The 21,784-nt window shown below is 41.0% G+C and overlaps 1 protein-coding gene across 2 annotated transcripts in view; it reads right to left on the minus strand.

Annotated features, from left to right (window-relative positions):
* ATXN1 (ataxin 1) overlaps positions 1-21,784 on the minus strand; it is a 266,307-nt gene that overhangs the window by 95,374 nt on the left and 149,149 nt on the right. For both annotated transcript variants that reach the window (XM_054985762.1, XM_054985763.1), the window contains one exon: positions 1,290-1,386. The gene's annotated coding sequence lies outside the window, so the exon portion shown is untranslated. The remainder of the gene's footprint in view (positions 1-1,289; positions 1,387-21,784) is intronic.

The following is a 21,784-nucleotide window of genomic DNA, read 5'->3' on the forward strand; positions in this document are numbered from 1 at the left end:
CATCGCACACTGGATCATAAGCATTATTTTAAAAACAAAACACTATATGAGCTGAGTGCAGCCCAATCTTATGCACCAAAAAGGAAGTCCCCCTTTGTGTTCACTGAATTTTAATTTCATGTCAATCTGTGTAAGTATCCACACAAGAGAAGCCCAAGAGGGCACCTTTAAAAGTGAGTAGTGTTGTAGTTCACTATAACAATTACAGTAGCTATCACTTGGTTTTACTGCAGTCTTTACCTACTTCTTAATACTGGCCTTATTGCATTGTTCACTACTGTCTTATTGCACTGTTTATATCCAGTAATCTCCCCTGAGTCTCCATTAGAAAGCCATATTATAAACAAACAAAGAAAAATTGATCCAATATACATTTACTCAAAAGAAGTCAGAATGTGGCTTATTCCCAGTAAGTGGGCCTAGGAATGCCAATGAAACCTCATGCTTTGTAAAAAAATTAGCTAGTTCTAAAGGCACAACTGGTTCTTCTTAATATTACATTCTATAAACATAGCACTTGAATAAACCTTTTGCTATATCCCTAAACTCAAACAACTGGAGGAAAATTCCACTGAATACAGCAAGACACATTCCTACACACACACACGGCTATTATTCTTTTGAGGGGGTGCTTTCCTCAAGATTTGAGAGTGAGTGCCCTCTGCTTCTGAACCAAGTTAAAGAGTTAAGTTATGCCACAAAAAGATGCACACTTTACATCAGGTTCTACATTACATATATCACATCCTGTTATTACTTTTATCCTAATGTTGACAAGTAGTCAAATATGTTAGAGTTGCCAACAATTTACTTCATAAGATTTTTTTTCCTCTGAGGAAAAACGTGCAGTACCCACTCATCAATATCACTATGTAAAATGACATCTGGACAACATCTCATCTCTGCTTCCAACTGTCAGTCCTTCAAGGAATCATGGAAACAGGTCCGATGGTTCAAAGTAATATATCCAGCTGTCCACCCTATGGTTCTTAATCATCAAAGAGTTCACCTCTGAAAACATCTGAGGCATTCAAGTGTGGGAATGGTTAGGGTTAACTCTCTATGAAAAACTGTCATGACATTAGAGAACTAAAGGGAAACAGCTTCCATATAGGAAGAGGGAACACCATAGCCGTTTATTTCAATTGGCACCATGTATTATTGGAATGCAGCATTGTACAAATTTTCAGTCTCTGCCAAGTAAACCCACCTTCCAACTCTTGTTACACAATGCCAAGAATATTGACGGAGGAATTTTTCAGTGATCATGATTTTTTTAGTTTACTCACAACATTCACTGTCTTCTGTCGGAAGTCCCAGATTATCCTTCACCTTGAAGAATTTGCGGGTGTTACTGGATTGCTCACAGACCCTCAGCGGTGCTCTCTTTTAAACAAAAGTTAAAAAAAAAGTTTTTAAAGTAGCAAGGAAGGTAGTGAGGAATATAAGTGTTAAATTTAACAATTTGACAATAAATTTATACAGCTCAACAAACCACATAGAATCATGATTGGAAATCCCGCTTCAAAAGGCGCATTGAGCCCTGCTTTTCAACTTAATCATTGGCTGCAACACAGCAGATCCTCTTTCAAAAAGCACAAATGATGAAGTGGATGCTAATTTGAAGTTTTTTAAAAGAACGTTTTACATTTTTGTGATACCACAATTAAGAAATGAGTTGCTTGGTAAAGCCATGTGCACATATGGCTCTAATACAACCCCAGGACCTAAAAGGGTGAGGCTTTATACCCACACTGAATTTGTTCTTTGTTGAGTACACAGGGGTTAAAGGTCCACCCACACATAAACTTGTGCCTGGTCAGAGCTGTTATTTGGAATACGTCACAAGTCTACATGGTACTGTACAATTTGGAGCAGTAAGTGTACTGTACAATTTTGCTAAGCTGTGAAAATTTCCTCTTGGCTATCACCCAGACCCACCCACTAAGAAAAACACTTATACACAGCATAAAGTGCAACGGCAGTTAAGAAGGATTCAATACGGTCACAAACAGCTTTTATGCCTAGTAAGGAGCATTTTTATATATGGTTTAAACCAGGCCCTTTGAGAGGTATGGGAGGTAACAACAACAACAAAGAGGTGTTGACTGGTATAAGAAAATAAAAAAGGGCCTGGTTTAAACCATATATAAACCTCAGATTATGTATCTGAGAGGTATGGGAGGTAACAACAACAAAGAGGTGTTGACTGGTATAAGAAAATAAAAGATACATAATCTGAGGTTGAGGAATGCATGTTGGTGAATGTGTAAAATCACATACTTCTAAACACAAAGTGAGAATTTTACTGTTGGGCATACCAAATTCAATTTTCCTATACAGGTGTGATTCCAACATGTATAAAAGTACAGCCTGAAAACATGTGCATTTGCTAATGATTTGGACATGGATTAATGATTTCCAAAGTAAGGATACAGCAAAAGTTGCAATTAAAATTAGACAGAATTTCTATTTTTTATATGGCCCGAGCTTTACAACTATGAAGTTATATTGAATCAGTGCTCCGGCTCTTCTAGCCATTTTATCTATGCTGACCAGCAGTGACTTTCTATAGCCTCTAGCAATGGTCTTTTCTAGTCCTCTAACTGAAAATGATTATAACTGGAAGAAATGCCCAGGACTGTACCTAGGATCATCTACATGAAAAATATAAGTATGGCCTCTTCAAAGCTACAAAAGATACTAAAACTCCTGAAGAAAACTTGAATTTCCTTTGTAAGTACATATAACGGGATCATTCAGGCTGTCTGTCAATAGTTATGTCATAAATTGTTCCTTTCGAAACTACAATCATAAGTAGAGTTACATACGTTTAAGTCTGCTGAAATCCAAAGTGGAGTAAGAAAGAAAAAAATGTACCTTTAACTGGTGTACTTCAAGTGTGCACATAGTCTGGCGAAAGTTTCCAAATCTGTAGTTAATAAGCTAGAGCTCCTAAGGGGTGAGACAAAGATCTTCCCACTCAGTACTTTCTGCCCCGCTGCACAAGCATCTGACAACAAATGAAGGATACTGGCAGTGGAGAGCAAGCTGCATGATTATATAGAGGACCATGAAAAGAACACCAGGTACAGGTCAGCAACCTGGCTATTACTTTATAGACTCCATATGATCCCACAAAGGGGTGATTAGCAAGGTAACATATCCAGAGGTGAGTGCTGAAATCTCACTGAAAGTAGAATGTCCCTTGATAATCTTGGGAACATGTTGTTTACTATCTAGTAACAAAGACTGACAGCAAACAAAAGCAAGAAAAATAAACCCTCAATAAGAGCACTTTTGCAAAGAAACATATTTGCCTTTGCCCTGAGTGTCATGGTAAAGAGGCTACTGTCTTATCATCTTGGAATGAAGGATGTCAACAGACATCCAGACTGTACAAAGAATGTTCCCGTGTCAATATCAGACTTGGGGAAAAACATAGGTAGGATTTATATTCTGGGTAACATTACAGTTGAAAAACTACGGGTTAAAAGCTGATATATCTAGGCAAAAGATCATCTTGTCTTTTTACAGCTACAGCCCTCTGAGGAAACCATTTGTGTGTAACACTTCTGTTCTAGCTTAAAGTATCTACAAGGAGACTGGGAACGATATCTATCTTTGTTTGCTAAAACACTTCCCTGTTTTCCCTGCCTTCAAACACAGTGCTGATATGAAGCTGTTGCTGGACATGCAGCCTAGTTTGTACCAAGAGTTGTTGCAGGTCTTAGTAAAAGAGCCAAGAGCTGGAAGGGGGGGGCAGCTCCCCTGACCAGGGCTTGCAGCGGATGTGTACAGCAGTCTGTGCCTCCCAGGCCCTCCACACGCCTCGCTGCAACACGGCGGCCACCATGCCCTCTCCACCCTCCTCCTCTGCACAGCCTGCAACCTGGGCCCCAAGGTGAGTCTGGGAGCCAGTGTTTTCATTTGGTCAAATGGAAGAATCGTTAGGAGGAAAAGCATGGTTGCATTCTGAGGAAAATTATAACAGCAGCAAGACTACTCAATGCAAAAAAATGGAAACAATATAATACACTACCCATTGACATCTGACTTAGAAAATGTTGACTAATTATGATTATGGATAAAACAGCTGTTTCTAAACAACTGAATGCCCTGATCTAGATTGCCAAGGCTAGCCTAAAATTGTTGGATCTAAGCTAAAAGGGTTGTCTCTGGTTAGTAATTGGATGGTAAACCTTCAAGGAAGTCCAGTGTTGCTAGCAGAGGCAAGCAATGGCAAACTATCTCTGAATAACTCTTGCACTGAAAACCCCTTGATGGGGTTGCCAAAAGTTGGCTGTGCCTTGATGGCACTTTACACACAACCAATTAAAAAGAAGGAAAACGTACCCACAGGTTCACTTTGTCCAAAGATGGTATTTATTCATAAATTACTGGAGCAGAATTAAACCAAAAGAGATTACTCAAATTGCAATTTTGAGATATATTTGAAGGTACTTAAAAATGATGCTATCCCATCTAAGAGGTGTGATACACTTAACGGCTAGGATTTAACCATTAGATTTAAAGTTGGTTCATTATTTGGTTATGCTTAGCATTGTAACATATGATTATTTATATGTTTATATGTGACTTGTATTTGTAATATTGATATTTGTAATAAAAAATAAAAATAAAAAGAGGTTTTTGCAAGTCTTCAATAGAGTAAATTATTGCATCTTTTCAAGATGGTATTGTCAGACCAAGGACCTGAACATGGTTGTGGAGAGGCACCTGGCTGCACTGGACAAATCCCCTGGGCCGGATGGGGTGCACCCAAGAGTGCTCAAAGAACTTTGTAGAGAACTTGCAGAGCCTCTGTCCATCATCTTCAAGGCCTCCTGGAAGACTGGAGATGTTCCACAAGACTGGAGAAAAGCAAATGTTATCCCAATTTTTAAGAAAGGGAAGAAGGATGACCAGAGAAACTACAGGCTGGTCAGTCTGACTTCTGTTGCTGGGAAGATATTAGAGCAGATTTTAAAGGGATCGATCTGGAAGCATCTGAAGGACCACTTAGTGATCCGGGGAAGTCAACATGGTTTTGTTCCCAATAGATCTTGTAAGACCAATCTGGTTTCCTTCTTTGATCGAGTAATATGGATCGTGGGAACTATGTCAACGTGATTTACCTGGATCTCAGTAAAGCTTTTGATAAGGTCCCCCATGACACTCTAATGGGTAAACTGGAAGACTGCGGACCGGACTATAGGACAGTTCGGTGGATAGGGAACTGGTTAGAGGACTGCACCCAAAGAGTGGTGGTCAATGGCATTTCATCAGATTGGAAGGAGGTGTCCAGTGGGGTGCTGCAGGGCTCGGTTTTAGTACTTTTCATTATTTTTATCGGTGATCTGGATGAAGGAGTAAACGGGCTACTTATTAAATTTGCTGATGATACCAAATTGGGAGGAGTTAGAGTGTAATCCAAGAAGATAGAGTTAAAATTCAACGAGACATGAATACTCTGGAGAAGTGGGTGGTTGTGAATAGGATGCAATTCAACATAGGTAAGTGCACAGTATTACATTTAGGCCACAAAAATGTGAAGCACAAATACAAAATGGGGGATACACTTCTGGGTAGTAGTGTATGCGAAAGAGATCTTGGGGTAAGAATGGACTGTAAACTAAATATAAGCAGTCAGTGTGATGCGGTGGCAAAAAAAGTCCCTCTCTATACTGCCTTGGTCAGGCTGCACCTGGAGTATTGTGTGCAGTTCTGGAGGCCTCACTTCAAAAGGATGTGGACAAAATTGAGAGGGTGCAGAAGAGAGCGATGAGAATTATCAGGGGGCTGGAGACTGAGCCCTACGAGGAAAGGCTGAGGGCCTTGGGAACGGAGAAGAGGAGATTGAGGGGGGACTTGATTGCTCTCTAAATATTTGAAAGGCTGTCATTTGGAGGTGGGCAAGGAGCTGTTCCAGTTGGCAGCAGAGGATAGAACTCGAAGCAATGGGTTTAAATTACATGCAGAAAGGTACCAGGCTAGATATTAGGAAAAACTTTTTCATGGTCAGAGTAGTTCAAAGGTGGAATCAGCTGCCTAGGGAGGTGTTGAGCTCCCCTTCAGTGGCAGTTTTCAAGAAGAGGCTAGATGAATATTTGTCAGAGATGCTTTAGGCTCATCCTGCATTGGGCAGGGGGTTGGACTAGAGGGTCTGTATGGCCCCTTCCAACTCTGTGATTCTGTGATTCTATGTTAACTATCCACAAAATTGCTGCAGGAATGGAATCTCCATATGAAAAAATAGCACGAAACAGTGTTTACCATTTGGCACTCTGGTAGAGCCAAATAAATAAAGAAATAATGAGAAGAAAGCAGTGTGAAGCAGCGTTCACATGATGGCATTTCGGCAGTACTCACAGTATAGCATACAGAAGCAATATGCCCTTCCAGAAATGATGTTGTTTGTAAAGTAATGGACACAAGAGAAACAGGACAGACAACTTCACAAACCTTCTGGAAAGACTGATGAGTAAACAAGGTACTTTTCATCAAAAGTTAAAGCAAGTGATGATATTAAAATAGGAGAAGATGAGTCACATTCTGCAATCTGGACCCAGCTATTGCAATGGTATGAAAAAGAAAGACCACAGTATTTCCCCAAATTGTTCATAGCCAAATATGCTCATTGAGATAGTAATGCTAAAGAGTTCTGGAAAGTGAATTATGCAGCTTGCTGCTGTCTTTAGTAGACTACTTGTGCAATCATTCCACATGTGGCAAAGTTTCACTGTTGGATTTCTTGGAGGATGGTGTCAACTGAAACAGACATCCCAGTAACAGTCATTTCAACACACACTCACTGATGGACAAGCGTTTGTGCAGAAAAGGAGAGTTTCAGATTGTATTACATGGGGAGACTTTGCAAATAGATTCAGCAAGCGTATGTCAGGTCACTTGAAAATGAGAGCCACTGATTAATCTATGAATCTGTCTAACACTCCTTTAAAGTAATCTAAGCTAGTAACCATCCCCACATCCCCACAGCAGAGAGTTCCACTAGTTAACAGTGCATTGTGCCAAGAAGTACTTTCTTTTGAAGGCAGGAGAAGACAACCCAGGCAGATACATAGGATGTCCCATGCACTGTAGCATAGGTTCGGTTTCAGTCAGGTCTTCAGTAATTTAACTTGAAATTTGTATGGTGCAGACTGGTGGTACAAAGATCTGAGGGATTCAGAAACAGAACTCAAGGCTGGAGCTACTGTGGGAGCTAGTGGTAGATCTCAAAGTCAACATTTGTGGCTTATTTACTGCTGCTCCATCATTCTTTTTCTTCTTTTTTGTCTGGCAGAGAAGTCAGTCTCACAGATTGGAAAGGCCTTGTTCCCAAATGCAATCTTTCGACCTTAATGGTGCTTAACAGCCAATTTGGAGGCAGATTTAGAGGTTGGGGACAAGCCATGGAAACTGCCCTGGCACAGTTACTTGGAAGGAAGTCAGAGGAAGTTAACAGCCAAGCCAATGCTTGTTCCCAAAGCAATACATGTAATCTGGATCAACAGTTCTTAGGGGCTTGCTTTGTGACTTTTCTGGCAGTGGAGACAACCACCTACACTATATTCTTCCATCAAGCAAATAAGGCAACGATTGTGTCTATCCTACATAGGAAATTTATCCCCACAGCCACTACACCTTTTAAGTAACCCACAACACTGTAGGCATATGGGCAAGAAACAGTGAGAAGGCAAGCTCCTGCAAACAAACACGATCCCATCGAGAAATAAAAGCAGTGGCCAGAGTAACTAAAATTGACAGAGAAGTCTCTAGCTGTACTGAAAAAGGAAACTGACAGGGCGCAGAGAAGATCCTCAGTGACGCCGCTTTCACAAGCAATCAGAAGAGAACTGAGTGGGAAGGGGCTTACCCTACCCAGAGAGGTATGTATATATAGAACAAGTCTCTCTCTACTGGAGGGGAGAGGCAAGAATGCCAGCTCTTGAACGAGAACGCCTCATTCTGCACAAGTGAAGAATTCAACTGCGGGACTGCAACTTAAAACAGTGGAGTAAATTATTTTCATCTGAAAACAGCCAGAACAACATGACTGTTCCACAGAGTATGACTATGACCTCCAAAGCAAATGTTTCACCTTTCATTGAGTCTCAAGTCTCAAAGGACAGAGAGAAAAAAAGGAAAACGAGTCCATAAATTCTTATCAGAAGCCAGCGATGATCTGATAGAGGTTTCAGTGGTACCCTCTCAGGACCACAATATCATGATGACCAAGTGTGCCCCATGGCCCAACTCTCTGTTTTTAAGATGCCTATTATAAACAGTGAACATTTTCTATTCTGTCACCTAATTAAAAAACAAACAAAGCATTTGTGCTAATGTCCCCAAATGTTCTTCTGCCTTATTTCAAACGTTGGGTTTCAAAACACTTGGATTATATTTTAGCACACAAGCCAAGACTTTCTGGGCCATGCATAAGTATTTACTGGAAATATATTGATTATATATTGAGGAGCCAATACAAAATAAAGCCCTATACCTTTGACTTATTAAATTCATTATGCAAAGGTATGGTGGAGTTTTTAGCATACAGGTCAGCAACTGGAGGCTCTTAGACAAAAATGGTCCCCCGCTCATTGCCTACCTAGAAGCAAATGTGTTGCACAGAAAGTGTCATACGTAGCAGCAGACACAATGTTGATGGGTCATTTTAGGGATGGAGGTTGAGTGGCTGGATCCTGCTCCCCACTCACTTCTCAAAGTGGCCCTCTTAGAAAATGTTGCTTACCAGGGGCGAGACTCAGTACTTTCCTGTATCGTAACATAATCCAACAACTACAAAAGAAATATCAATACCAATGGACTACAATTCTTTTTTTGTAAAGAAAACAGCAAGTGGAACATACCATAGTACAAGATAGATGAAGACATGAGAGAATTACAAACAAACAAAGACTGCAGTCCTTTTGCAAGCAATATACCTTACAATCAATGCTCCCTGCAATGCTCCCTCACTCTTAAGAGTGATCCGAAAGTCAAGCTGATTGTGTATAATATACTGCTCTATTGTCTTGATACTTGTAAAAGTCTTGTCTTACTGTTTTGTGAAGTGCTCTGCAAAATGCTAATAAAAATGCCAGCAATAATGTTCCCATTTCATTTTTTCACACTATTCCATCACTAATCCTTCATTCTATTTTAACAGTAGCTTATAGTCATCTCCACGACACGAACTAGTCCTGAACAGGTCCACTCATGTTTCAATGAAAAGAAACGAAGCCAGGCTTTTTCCAAGTACATGCCATTCAGTTACTGAATGTGCCTATTATGTGTCATTTCAAACAGTTTTCAACAGGTTTATAAAAGTATGGAACGGAAACAGGGAATTTACTGTCTTTTCCTTTAAGAAACAATGCTATTTTTTTAATAAAAAGACATTCATTTCTAATCAACTACACATAAACACATTTATCATGAATATCTAAATGCAATACATTTGCAGAAAAGTCTGAGAGTTCACATCCCACTGGGGTCTATAGCAAAACCACCACTGACTTTGCTGGGTTTAGGTAGTGCAGGGGCTGATTCTCTAGATAAGCAAAACAAGCAGCTGCTTTGGGCACCACAGCAACAGGGGCACCATTTTGAACAGGCAGTGATTTGTTTTAAAAACAAGAACCTTAAATTTTATACCAAAGTACTGGCCCATTCAGTTGGTCATCTATACATGCTATTAAGGCAAGTACTGCTGTTCCACCCATTTGTGAGTGGACTGCCAATGGGCAAAAATAGGGTCAGTAGTAAAACACTTGTGAACATGGAGCAATGTGCATGGGAAAATGGGAAGGAAAATGGAAAAGGCAACCCTTTGACTTGATAACAGATTTAGAGAAGGGCTGCAGCTTAACGAAGGTTCTCTTTCCCTGACTGCTCTGGTCAGCTGTTTTGCTGAGAAAACTGTTGTTATACTTTCAGAAGCCCCATGTGTGAAGCATTCCAAAACCTGAATTAAAAATAGGCCATTTGTATGTCCTCCTACTCACACTACTTAGTACCTTTTATAAATGCAGACGTTCTGCAGCGGCTAGATAATAGGAGCTGTCACTTCAGCTCCATAACGCATTCACTCCCAAGGGCGCTCCACTGTTTTAGCAATATAATTTTTAAAAGACCTCTTATTGCATAAATATGAAACAAAAATGAATTTTTAAAATGCAAATTCTACAAAAAAAGAAAAGACAAAAAACAGACTCTCCGCTTGGTAACATTGCTAGTTTGCTTTCTGGATAGCAAAAATGGCCGAATGATATAGGGTTGCCAGGTCCCCCTGTATTCCCGGCGGGAGGTAGGGGTCCTGGCTCCTACCTTCTGGGTTGCTCAGTCATGTGCGTGTGCACCTCCAGGCCTGCACAATGATGTTACTTCCAGGAAGTGGTGTCATCATGCAGGCTTTGGTTGCCCCTTGAGCGCTCCTATGCTCTACAGGGGGACCCAATTCGGTCTGAATTCAGCCCAGATTGGGCCCGAATCGTTCTGGAATGGACCACTGCTACGTGGGGGAGCACTCCCCCATGCCGCAGTGGCCTGATCGGGACTAATTCTGGCTCAATCCGGGCCGTTTCGAGCCCATGGGAGTGTGCCATGCCACCTGGGAGTGTGCTTGTGAGGCCCGTTCCTCCCCTGCTGGTCAGGTAGGCAGGGCAGGGGGTGGAGGGTGGGAGCAGGGGATTCCCCCCCCCCCCAGCGGGGGACTGGCAACCCTAAAATATCAGCAGAGAGTGATCCCAGAGTGCTCATAGAAGCTGTCAGGTTTGAAGCAGCAAAAAGAATGATGAAAAAGCAGAAAAGGAAGCCCAAAGCAGCTACTCTGCAGCTAGAAAATACTTCGACTTTCTCTTCCGCTACTCTATCATTTCCTCTTCTGTTCCAACCTGTTACTTTATACTTGTACTGGGCATGGCACTCCATCTTATCTGGATTCAACTTTAACTTGTCCATCTTCAACCAGCTGACCACAGCCTCAAGACAAAGGCCCAAAACTGAGACATCAACATCTAGAGGCTTAGTCAAAGGAATGAGCATTCGATGACACCCCATGCCAAAGCTATGAACAATCTCTCCTAAGGATCATACATAAATATTAAATAGCACAACAGCGAGGTTATTATTTAACTCTCTTTAAAAAGTAAACAGGTAAAAAAGTGGTGATAGTATTTTTGCTGCTGAATCCTAAGCATATTTATTTGGAAGCATGTCTCATTGATTTCAACAGTATGTAAAGGACAACAGTTTGCTGACCCCTCTCCTTCAGGCAGTTCCAATCCCTCAATGTGGTTTCTCTTTCCCCAAGATCTCAGAAGGAATAGGACTGGAAGACACTCTTACCCTTACTCCTCCTCCTCCTCCTCTCTCCATCTTTCCTTCTCTGGGTTCAGAAATGAGAGAGCATGAACAGCTCTCATCTGGCTTTAAATATAGCCTCATGGGCTGCACATGCTCCCTTGCAACTCCCAGTCCTGTCACAAGAGAAATAGTAACAACAACAACATTCGATTTATATACCACCCTTCAGGACAACTTAATGCCCACTCAGAGCGGTTTACAAAGTATGCCATTATTATCCCCACAACAAAACACCCTGTGAGGTGGGTGGGGCTGAGAGAGCTCCAGAGAACTGTGACTAGCCCAAGGTCACCCAGTTAACTTCAAATGGAGGAGTGGGGAATCAAACCCGGCTCTCCAGATTAGAGTCCCGTGCTCCTAACCACTACACCAAACTGGCTTTCAGTTGCCCTGTGAGAGGACAGAAGTGGCCAGTTCAAGGTTCTGTCCCAGTCTGCCCTGGCCAGCTCTTCCTCCAACCCCAGGCTGCTGACCAGGTGAAAAGCCAGAAGGGGCTCCATGCTACCAATCAAATGAGAGGTGAGCCAGGAGGCCTTAAAGGGGCCTCACCCTCAGCACCACCACCCCTTCCTTTGAGCTGCAGCTGTCAGCAACTGGACACAGCACCCCTACACCCCATCAAATAGAATCAGAAATCAATAGGGCTGATTTCAATAGCATATTAATATGTACTTTTAAAAAGTGTGGCCTCTCCATTTGAAACTAGTTAAGTTTCACAGTAGATGTGTGAGAATGAATGAGAGAGCAACAACTACAACAATTACCACAACAAAGGATATAAATCCAGAATGCAATGTTAAAACAGTGATGCTTGCAGCTTGACCAATATAAAAGAGTGGAGCAAAGTTAACGAACAGGAAGTGTTTTAGCACAGTTTTAAAGCAAACTAGAAACTATACAGTTAAAAGTCCTGTTGCTGACTTATTACATGCAAGAACAGGAGTAGAATTATGATTATTTAGTAAAGAGTAATTCTTGCTAAATACTCCACCCAAAAGTTGGTATCTCAAGTTTAAACACCAGATTCAAAGGGGGTGTGGGGAGTATTAACTGCATAGCTAGCTTCGGCACCTTATTGACTCACCCACATCAAAAGGTATTTGCTGAAGTGCTTCAGCAGGTAATCTTCTTCAGACTTATTGCCAAGTGCTCTTCCTGATTCATAATGCTTAGTGTTGAAACCACTAAAAACACCACTGAAGGCAACACGGTCACACCAATGCAGCAGACACGAGTCAATGGTACTTCTGTCTTAGAAACCAATGAGCAACAACATTTAAACATAGTGCCATTACAAATTAGTTTAGCTGAGATAATCTAGTAAAAAGAACGTGATGTGTGGACATAAAGATGATTTATGATGCAATCCTAAACAGATTTACATCCTTCAGTCAGATCCTTCAGTCCTTCAGTCAGATTTACATCCTTCAGTCAATGGAATTAGATGGCTACAGCTGTTCAAGCTTACAATGATTCACTAACATTTAGGCTTAAAACTACCTATTTCACAGGAACCCGTTAGCTTTTCACCTAGGGAGGGGGAGGGGGAAAGGACTCTTTGTAATGTGTTGCTGCAGCCTCAATATGTCATTTACTTAAATTAACTCACTGTCCCTTGAGAAATGAGCATGTGAGAAGCAGGCAAATCTTTTGAACTGATTTATTATACCAATGAGGCAATTTACAGCATGTTCACACTTGGACAGCCTAGCAAAGTCTGAATATGAATCCACTGCTCAGGCTTCTCTTCTATAAGGATTAGGGTTGCCAGCTCCAAGTTGGGAAATTCCTGGAGATCTGGGGTGTGAAACCTGGAGAAAGTGGTCTTTAGGGAGGGAAAGGACCTTGGCATGGCATAATTCCATAGAGTCCATCCCCAAAAGTAGCCATTTTCTCCAGGTGAACTGTGGCCTGGAGACCAGTTGTAATTTCAGGAGATCTCCAGCCACTACCTGGAGGCTGACAACCCTAATAAAGATTTATCCAAAAACTAAAGAGGGAAGGGCTTTAATGGGTAGGGGGGACTGGCAACCTAAGAAAATGTTGGAAATACATTTACTGTAATTTGTTTCGTGCTCCAGTAATGAAGACGATGACTCCTACATTCTTCTTCCCTTGTTCCCAGTACATGCAGATAATGCAATGATATTAAAACTCTGATTGGGAATTATGATGCCTTGAAGACTCCAACAGAATGCAATTCGACTTCATTTTTTTAAAAAAACCAGTTTTTTTACAAATCATTAAAATCTGAAATGTTAATTTTTGTATATTTTACCAGTAAAATGTTGGGAAAATGGGAGAGAGAACAGCAGAAATTCCTGTGTCCCAGCTTCTTTTTTATACCTCTCTTTCCCAGGCCCAATAACTTTTAAGTTGTGGTACTTTTTTAAAAAAAAAAGCAGCAGAAGATCTTTACTAAGCAAAGCTGCCTGCCTCAGGTCAGGGGCAAGAAGAGAAGAAGTTGCACTGTGGGAAATAAAGATACCCGTTAATTGTATAATGGACACTTCGGAGGTTAAAGGGCAGGCCTTGGCATTTGTAGGACATTAAACAATGTATTTCCTCAGGAAATAAAGCAAAAATGCAATAGTTAATGGGATAGTAGCTGCGGACCAAATTCTGTTCTTACACAACCACTTTCAGGCAAATTCAAAGAGATATCATGATCAGAGGGAAAAAAATGGCTTGTGTAGAGTTTTGGGAATGTAGGCTGTTGAGTGGATCAAAACAACTACTTAATTTGCATGCTAAGAGGAGTGTTTGTAGTTGCTTTGTTCATTGTAACTTTGGTGGGTTATCAAGCATGAGGGCTGTTTATTTTGAACTGGGAAAAAGGAAGTGGGGGAAGCCTTTTGGAAGCCCTTGTGTTTGCTCCAAGCAACTATATTGCTGGAAAGAACAGGGTCTCTTGTCAGTCTACACATCGGCAAAATCAACTGCAGCCCACACACGGGTCTTCTCTGTGGTGGCCCCTACCTTGTGGAACAGCCTGCCTGAGGAGGTCAAGAGAGCTCCCATGCTCTTGGCTTTCCGCAAACAATGCAAAACTGAATTATTCAAAAAGGCTTTTTTACTCAGATAGGAGGGCGGTATTGTAGGAAGGGGTGGGGTCTTGGATGTTTCACTAACAGGAGGGCGGTATTGTAGGAAGGGGGTCTCAGATGTTTCGCCAATGAGTTGGGAACCATGGGCTCCACCATTATGTTGCTTTACATTATTATCTTTTGCTTTGAATATGTACTCATATATACTGCTTGTGCTTCATGTTGTCTAATGTCAATCCTAGAAAGGATTATGTTCTGTTTCCGCAATCCTTCAACCCCTGTATTGGATCCTTGCTAATGCTATGTCTCTGTAAACTTGTATTCATCTACCCTATTACACTGTTTATGGAAATGTCCTTGACACTGTATGGAAATGCCTACCCTTGTCCTTGCTACTGATTGTACTGATCTCACACTATATAATCCGCCTTGAGTCTCAGCGAGAAAGGTGGACTATAAGTCAGTCAGTCAGTCGGTCAGTAAATGAAGAAGCTGCAGGCAGGTCCTAAAACAAAAGCAAGTTCTACTAAACTTTGCTGTCGGGCTCATTTTTTCTGGTGTGGGCCTTCCCTCCAGGCCTCTCTTTGCTGAACCGACTTCCTGGACAGAAGGTTGACCCCTAGACTATCTTTTTTTAATTGGAGCTGACTGCTTTTGGTGTGGGCCCTCCTAGTCTGCTGGCTGGAGTCACTGCCTGTGAAGAAATTGGCCCTGAGAACTGCTCTTCTGATTGCTGGCCTAGAACTCAGGACACTTCAGGACACTTCAGATTCTGCAAGAAGTCAGCGCTTCCAGGATAGCAGCTACAGGGCAACCATGGACATTATCTGAAACTTGCACTCTTAGGGGACTGTGAGTAAGGCCCAGTTTGATAGTCCATCGTTCATCTTGGGACTCTGTGCCTTTATGGGAAGGAGTTTCATACCCAGCATTACAAATTCTGTTATGTGTTATGATACAATTTTGCTTGTATCGAAATGTGTGAGTAGAAAGTAGGGCACTTTAAGAAAGAGACCTCATATTGTGAACTCGCTCTTGATTCCAACACCTGGGTTATGTCTGCCTAGTAGTAGAAGTACTAGAAGTTTTTAAATCTACGACTGCTGCTGGAACAACCTTTTGTCAGATCATCCAAGCAGCCCATGAAGAATAAAGGTGCTCAGTGCATCATAAAAGTTATGCATGTAAGGAGAATGGAAAATCTAAGGCTTGGATCCTGTATATTCCTTCTGCTTGTGCAGGTCTTTCCATATCGCAAAACACATTTCTTGGCACCTAGTCCTGAGAGAATTCTTCCACAATGGACAAAGAGTTGCGCAAGCAGAAGGCAAGTATAGGATCCATGATTAACTGTTGTTGATAAAAGTTTAGGATAACTGGACAACAGGAAATCACCTCACTCATAATGTTCAGGAACACAAACACATAGTTTTCGAGGAATCCTAACACAACACTGCTGTGACAGGCAGTGAAGTTTACCCACATCCAGCATTCTTCCCTCATTGGCTGACTCTCCAGTACACACGGGTGGCAAAATGATGAGGGGAAGCCACAGAATACTGCTGCCTATGGCTCTGGCTCTCATATGCAACACCCACGCAGTCTTAGCCCACTGGCGTTAACCGGTATCACATTTTCACAATAGGGCAAGCAGAGATGGTCCATTGTCATGAAGACGGCACGGAGAAGCGTTTTGCCCTAATGTGCAAATGTGCAATAAGTATCTGGGCTTCTCCGGTTAAAATCCAGTCACTACATCACACTGGTTCTTCTGGCTAATTTCCTAAGCAACTGTCAGCAAGTACATAAACTGGCAGGTTGCCATGATTCAGTTACACTCCTTTGCATTTCTTACACTCTTCCACATATTACAAATTCCTTGTAACTACCCAGCTATGCTGAACCAGATCTGAATGAGTGGATTTAAAGATAATCATATTCATTAAACAAAGAGCGATCTACGCTAGATTAGCAAGAAGTTACAAAGGGATTGTTGGTTTTAGTTCACCAGTTTAAACCACAAGGCCTAAGCTGACAGTTCAAACACAACTGCCCGCCTCTCAAGATGCCTACCTCATGAAACAGATGCGAGAGTCAATGTTTTAATGCCCCCCCATATAAAAGACTCCCCGCATATACAAACTGGCATATCTGGAACGAACTTCACCTTACCGATGTCCTTGATATGCTTAGCACTGGATATGTAAGGAGTTTTGTCTTTTACAAAAGGTCGCATTCATATACTTTGTCCCTTATCTGAAAAATGGAACAGTACAGGAATCCTAACATGTCAATGTGTCTGTTGCTAACCAGCAACAGACACGTTGACATGTCTACTAATCATATTTCTTGACTCTGTTCTGACAGGCAATGTTTAAATTGTGAATTCTTTCACAGAATGAAAATACGAACACCTCAACTTTACATATCCATAAGTTATCAAACTCAAGGTAAGTTCTGGAAATCTGGAATTCTCCCAGATTTCCAACTGAATTTCAAGCTACAAAGATCAGTTCCCATGTAGTAAATGATAGCTTCAGAGGGGTAGACTCCACGGCACCTTATCCCTGCTGAACCCCCCTCCCTTCCCCAATCTCTACCCTCTCCAGGCACTGCCCCCAAATCTCCAGGCATTTTCCAAGCCAGAGTTTGCAACCATATCCAGACTGCAGCATTTTCCTGCTTTTAATTCCCCATAGATATCATCATCTAGACTGGGAAGCGCTATGATTCCATGGAGAGAGAAAGAACACTTCATGTTTTAATAATCATAACAACAAATACGCTCAAAACCACATCCAATTTACAGGTGACTGAAAACAGCCTATTGGGAATCGTATGCAAATATAAATTCACTTCCAGCCAGGTTAAAATAGGTCCAGTGATTTCAGGCATTTTTCATTAGCCAACAATATAAGGGTTTTTGAAATGCAGAGTGCTCTTCACTTACCACTCTGCCATGACTGGCATGAGCTGCAAGCCAAGGCTTTGCAAGCAATAAACAGCATGAAGTTGTAACAATCCCAGCACAATGTGGCAATGCATGGAAAATGTCATCAACCAGGAGGCAATTAGCAGCCAGTCTGAACAGCAAAGGCAGAAGGGAGTGGTTTCCTAACAAAACAGGCCTTGTGAAAAAAAGGACTTTTTTTCTCTTGCAAAAAGGCAACATTCTGTAAACTGAAAGCTTACATTTCTTGTAGCTTTAAAGGTTCCTATGAACCTTTTCAGGATTACCTTGAAAGAGGCAGACTTGACCATATTTCCAGCAATGCCTCCCCATACAGTACTTTTCAATTATATTAAGTTCCCATGCAAATCCATTCGAAAGTTCTTTTGCATCTTTAATTGTTTCACCAGCTGGGCAAAGCTGTTCAGTAGGAAAGAGTCAAGCTGTGTTATGCTTGCCTTACTTAACAATAGGGATTCCTGTCAACTTTCTTCCCAAGATTTTACCCTTCAAAATCATTCCTTGTGAGCTGTGAATTGGTGCACTTTAAAAGCTAACTACTTCTCAAAGAGCTGTTTCAAAACTGACATTCCCAACCACATTTCAAACTTGGGGGGGGGGAGATGGAATCCAACTCTACAAAGTCTCCTTGGTTGGTACAAAAGGGCTGCCTCCCTCCCTCTCTTTTGATTACACTTGACAGACAATCTCTTGAAAATGATTTGTGCAGAAATTTAGTTCAAATTACTTTATACCCAGACAGTTATGAGAAAATGTGTTTTTCTTTGTTGTAAGCTTTTTAAAAAGTAGCCCTTTATTTTGCTTTTTGTAAAAAGAGCAAAGTACAAGCAATTTTTTTTTTAAAAAAAAGCACAAATCATATATCATTAATTGTGTGGCTTTATAAACTGGATCTCACTTATATTCCATCTGGCACTCAGAATATTTCCAAACTGTGTTGGACACTGTTATGACCTTTGTTATAGGTTTTACTGCAAGTTTCAGACATGATGATATTTCCTTCTCTCCCAGTGATTCATCTGCATTCTTGTTAACTATGCAGACTGCTGAGAAAATAGGATTGCTGTCTATTCCATGGCTTACGTTATCATGTTCTTGGTGACTTGCATTGCTTCTTGTGACAAGGCCAAAAAACTGAACGAAAAAGCTTTTCAGCTCCACTGTTTGTGGAGAAGCCATACTCCTACAGAAGTTGCCCAACTGCTACTGAGTATTTGCTGCTACTGTTTAAGTTATGCAAACTCAACTGTGTGCTAGGTGCTGTACAGAACACTGCAATGGCCCAGTCCATGCCCAGAGGCTTACAGACAAGCAAGGACAGGCAGACAGAGAAGTCAAAGGTAACAATGAAAAAAAGCAGGACTGAAAAGCAAGTTGAAAAAGCACCTCATCAAAACTTGCTTGCTAAGTCTCTGCTGGGGGTGGGGTGAGAAAGAGAGGAACGGAAGGACTACGTCTTCCTGGTTTGGGAGTTCCTAACTGCTGGCACTTCCACTGCATTGCTGAATACCATCCCACCACACCAAGAACAAGATGCACTGTGTTGAGCACTCAAGATGGCTGCCATAGCTTTGGAGAATTTGCCAGTGTGGTGCAGTGGTGACTGGTGAGAGTGTTGGATTAAGACTGGAGACCTGGGCACAAATATCCACTATGCCATGAAGCATTTATGTTGAACTGGACTCCATGAAAGAAGAGTAAGGTAACAAAATGGGGCAGACAAACAAAAAGAATAGTTTCATTAACAAGAAGAAGCAGCCATGAGACACAAGCTGTGATGTCCTAAGTCCTACTGAAGACAGTGGACAAATCACTGCTGCATAGATTTGAGACACAGAATATATGATTCTCTCTTGCCTTCTTAATTAACATAGTTTTAAAGCATTTTTTCCCAACCAACTAGATGTCAAAAGGCAAAATAATGTGTACAATTTTAAAAAATAGTCTTTCACAGTGCAATCCGAGACAGAGTTACACCAGTCTAAGCCCATTGATTTTAATGGACTTAGACTGGAGTAACTCCACATAGGATTTTAATGGACTTAGACTGGAGTAACTCCACAGTTTCTTGTTCTAAACTCAAACTACTGGTAATCTACTAATTAAAAGAAAATGACCCCTGTGATTTTTCCAACATTTCCATTACCTACTTGCATCTAACACAAGATATTCTTGGTTAGCAAACATCAAAGAGTTAAACAGGCAAGAAACCCTCTGTAACCTGGTTTTATGCAAGAGTAAAGTCAATTGGCCAGGTATCAAAATAAACACTGCTCTGGGCAGTTCATTTTCCCCACTGCTATAACAAACACAAAGATTTGTTGATATAGTAAACTCTTTATAATTTTAAATCTGGGTTTTACTTGTACTTAAAATACTTAACAGTCACAATTTTTCTACTCCTGCTCTGAAAGAAGAAAAAAAAAAAAAGCTGACCTGCAAGTGTGCCCGAGGGAGCCAGCGCTAACTGCACAGTCAGCAGACCAAAATGTTAGCAAGATTCTTAAGAAACAGAGTATATGTACTCTGTTAGTCAATTCAGTAGATGAGTAAAATGAGTCACAGCTGCACTCAGTAAACCCTTGCTGTGTTTTGGACTCTGACTCACTAAGCAGCCCGACTGTAGTAGGTCCATTGTTCTAGCTGCCTGGAAAGCAACATGCGCGCAAGGCCACACGTACACACACGCATCGTTCTGTATTGCTCTTTTCAGCTTCTTCTCACTACAAAGTGGTACTCCTAGAGCTCATTTATGCTTCTATATCTGAGAGTCACCTTTTAACAATTTCAGCAGCTCTTACAAAGCTGATGTGGTCCTGTGGCTAAGAATGCAAACAACCTCCCCGCCTCCAACGTTTAAATCTCACCTAGGGCACAAACAGAACAATCACAAACAGAATTACATCTTTTTAAATCCAGAAAAATCTTAGAAGGGTATAACTCTGTTTATGATTGCCCTTTAAAAGCACGAGGTAACCCATTATCTTGTATCTGTAACATGCAGGTAACCTTGCTGCCCTACCTTACAAGACAGTTGTAAGGTTTACTGATGTAGTTGTATGGGAACAGTAAAGAAAAATACAGCTTAAACACAGTAACAACAACATTATACATCCACATATTGACTATTCACAACATGCCACTCATTCTGTCTCCCAATTTTTAATGTACAGTGTCTATTTAATTTTGCTGCCCTACCTTACAAGACAATTGTAAGGTTTACTGAGGTAGTTGTATGGGAACAATAAAGAAAAATACAGCTTAAACACAGTAACAACAACATTATACATCCACATATTGACTATTCACAACATGCCACTCATTCTGTCTCCCAATTTTTAATGTACAGTGTCTATTTAATTTAGAGATTTGTGCAAGCCCAGTTTATACATGCAGTAAGTACTTATTTTCCAAGTTATATATTTATACAAGCTGTCATGCATACTGAAACAACACATTTTTTTCTGATATGCAGTTGAGCACATGAGCATTTACCAGTATAGATTAAAAAAAAATACGGACCTGGAAAGAAATGTGCACTCCCACACAGCCCCCCCTCCCCGCCCCCCCGGTTCAGGACTGTAACACAGAGGAAGTCTGAGCATTTGTACCTGGAGTGAAGTGACTTCTATCTTCCCAATGACTCACATGTGTGCACAAAGACCCCAAAGAAGGTGAAAAGAAAAATGGTCCCAACATTTGAATGGGTACATTTGCTCAAGCATATGACACAAAAAAAGTATAGGAACGGAAAGCCAAGTCAACAGTAGAATCCGGACCAAGCCTGGATCCAATCTAGAATAATAGTAACTGCCTATCTATGCCACTCCATGGTTTAAAATGGGAAAATTGAATCACAAAATCTGGTCAGAAGCTCTAAGACAATTTTCATAAGCATCTATAAGCGGAACTACAAGTGACAAAAGGTACAGGTTGGACACTTGTCAGCTTCCCTCAAGTTTTGATGGGAAATGTAGGCAGCTTGGCGGAATGTTGGACAAGTGACAGTTGAAAAGTCCATTGGACAGCAGTCAGAGAGCCAAACTGCAAGACTAGGATGCCTACATTTCCCATCAAAACTTGAGGGAAGCTGACAAGTGTCCAACCTGTGCCTTTTGTCACTTGTAGTTCTGCTCTATGTTAGTCTACTTAAAAGACTCATATTATCACTGAATACCCATGAAGAAGTATTATAGCAGATCCCATGTCACATGACCAAACTCTATTTACATTTCTGGGAAGTTTTAGTTCTATTTGCTCTAAATATCAGACTACAAGTTATGCTTCTCTACCCGTAACTGCTGTGTGTACAATAATCTCACAATCATTAAATATCTATTCATATTGCTCTAATACAAGAACAATTAATAGAACACATTATTTGACACACAATCTT

This window comes from Eublepharis macularius, chromosome 7 (genome assembly GCF_028583425.1).
Source record: "Eublepharis macularius isolate TG4126 chromosome 7, MPM_Emac_v1.0, whole genome shotgun sequence".
NCBI lineage: Eukaryota > Metazoa > Chordata > Lepidosauria > Squamata > Eublepharidae > Eublepharis > Eublepharis macularius.